This window comes from Mesitornis unicolor, unplaced genomic scaffold (assembly GCF_000695765.1).
Source record: "Mesitornis unicolor isolate BGI_N332 unplaced genomic scaffold, ASM69576v1 scaffold11328, whole genome shotgun sequence".
NCBI classification, from domain to species: Eukaryota; Metazoa; Chordata; class Aves; order Mesitornithiformes; family Mesitornithidae; genus Mesitornis; species Mesitornis unicolor.
The window spans coordinates 1-2,879 of NW_010199804.1; positions in this window are offsets into that span (position 1 = coordinate 1).

Sequence of the window (2,879 nt, forward strand, 5' to 3'; positions counted from 1 at the left end):
TCTCGCTGCCTCCCTCCCTCCTGTCAAACCCGGCCTCGCAGGTCCCGGCCCTCCCTCTCCTCCTCCCGCATATCCCTTCCTCCGCCCACGGCCGCGGCTCCTCCTCCGTCGGCCCCGCCGCCAGCCCTCCATCCCGCCCCGCAGGCACCCTTCTCCTCCTCCCCCTGCCCCAACCTCTCCCCTTTTTCCATCTCCATCTGTCATCTCTTCTCTCTCTCATCCTTCTCCTCGCAGGCTCTTCCACTCCCTTTCAACCCACACTTGTCTCCTGATTCGCATGGCCGTGTGCCCCCTGAACCCTCCCTTCTCTCCCCTCTCCAGGAGAGCTCCCGGCAGAGGACATTTTTCTCTTTTCACCATCCTCCTCCAGCTCTTCTTCGTTGTCCTCTCTGGCCTAGGCTCCCTTCCACCTTCTCCCCTCTGCCCCTCACCTTCTTCGACAACCCCCTTCTCCTCTTCTCCCCCCACCTTTGCCTTCTCCCCACCATCAGCTCACTCTGCCCCCATCTTGCCCCTTCTTCCTCCCCTCTGTCCACAGCCTTTTGTCCTCTTTTCTCATCCTGTGACAGCTCAGTCCAGCCACCACCAGAGAGTCCAGCTGCTCTCAGTAGCCTGGCCCAGAGCCCGGATGATTGGGAGGTGCAGTGGGATACCAGGGAATGGCCAGCTCCAGCCTCTCCCTACTCCTGGGGTGAAAGGGAGGGGGAGCAAAGAGACTTGTAATAAGTACCCTGTGCAAGCAATTTATAACGAGCACGTAGTGGCCCATTAACCCTAATGAAATTCTACCAACCTGCAAGGAGAGAATGTTTTATGACTCTGGGGAATGGGAATTCAGGATTTGGCCCTCACTGAACACCTGAAAGCAGCTGTTTGAGGCGATTCAGTGTTGCCTCTGAAGCTATTGTCACCATTTTCTACACTGAGCAGCTCTATGAACTGCAAGCAGGTCTTTTTGGTGTTGCTGAGTTTCATTTTACATGCTCTGCTCTGCAAACCTCCTTTCTTCAGAGGAAATGAGGTAATTCTAATCATTCTGCAAAAGAAAGCAATGTGCTGACTTCCCAGCTGGGGCAGACTGTGGGAATTCTCATTTGTTGGCATATAACCTGTACAGAAATCACCAATGTTTGATTATACCGAGTGACAGGTCAGATCTCAGACATTCTTGTAAAACCTACAGGAAAAAAATATTTTCTCAAAACCATGTCACCTGGCTTTTACTGCCAAACAGCCTAGGGCTTTACATCCAAGCACTTGCTCACTCAGTATGGCTACACTATACAGATAAATCACAAATTATTGTTAGGAACAGAACACTTTTCACAGGCAATTATTTTTCACAATGAAGAGAATAGTTCAGTTAGAAGGGACTTACAGTGATCATCTAGTCCAACTGACTGACCACTTCAGGGCTGACTAAAAGCTAAAGCAAGTTAAGGGCGCTGTCCAAATGCCTTTTCAATGTTGACAGGCTTGAAAAAATCAGTGTTTTCCCATTTCTATATTAAAATTGCTTAGAAAAAGAGATAGGAATCAGTCAGAAATTACCTTTTCCCAGCCATACCAAAAGTACTTTATTATCTTTGCTGAGTTATAAACACTAGGTTAAAAGAGACTTCTCAATTCTAGTCTGCAAGCACATTGAGGCAGAAAACTTTCCAGACAGCCAATTTATTTGGGGAATACGTAGATGTGTATAGAAAGGTCTACGAGGAGAGAAAAAGAGAAGAATAATCTACAATTTCTCTCTTATTCCCTGCTTTATTTCCCTCCTCTGCTGCTGTACAGAGAGATGAGTACTAGCCATCACTTTAATCATCCAGGAGCTCTCCACTGTCTGTCACTGCTGGGTTCAACACCAGTTTTCTGACACAGATCCCATCTTTTCTGGATGCACAGTCTGCTGCTCTTGCGTAAACATCTTATATTGCCTTTTCTGGAGGCACCACTGCCAGGTAATGCAATCAAGTATAAATCCAGGGAGTTCCATCCCACAGAAGGCAAAAAAAATCATCTAAATCCACTGTCACATGAGTTAATTTAGAGCTTTGAGTCTCTGATGGATTCCAGAGCTGACAAGGACAAATAAACCCTCTTGGACCAAACTCCACACTCACAAATAGGAGAAACCTCTAACCCTTATTCCCTTAAACTGAAAAGCAAGTACCAAAATTCCAAGTCTTTTCTGAACTTACTTGTATGCAACAGACACATTTCCGCCTCAGAACTCTACAAATCTTAATTTTCCTCAATTTTAAGCTCCTTCTATCCCTCAGAAAGACACAAGAGTTCATCCTCAAAAATAAGAGAGAAACTTGCATCAAGCAGTGCATAAGCACTGGTTTCTCATCAGGGCATAACACAGGGAGAGCACAGAGGCAGAGGAAGAGCTAGAGAAGACACGACGCCGAGGTGACGGGGAGGCTGTTTGTATGGGGTTTCCTCTGCCACAGCCCCAACTCGGGAGCTTAGCAACACCCCTACCTTGAAGAGCAGCGCATCCAACCCCTTCAAGGCAGAGAAGGCACTGACAGCCCCACTGAAGGGTCCTGAGACTTGCCCAAAGTCACTGTGAAGCCCATGGCAAGGCCAAGGCACCCTCCACGTCCCAACCGGCGCTGGAGCAAGCTCTAGCTGACCTCCCTGGGGGTGCAGGGACCCAGCCGGGAGCGTCAGAGCTGGAGGGACTGAGGGTCACCCCCACCTTGCCAACCGCAAACCCTGCAGCCCACGCCCGCCCCGCGGTCCCCGGCAGGGCTGGGCGGAGAGAAGGAGAAGGAGGAGGAGGAGGAGAAGGAGGAGGAGGCCGGTCTCTCCTCGCCTCTCCCTTCTCTCTCGCCGGGTTTCCTTGCAGCATTTCCATGCTAGAGGTCTCC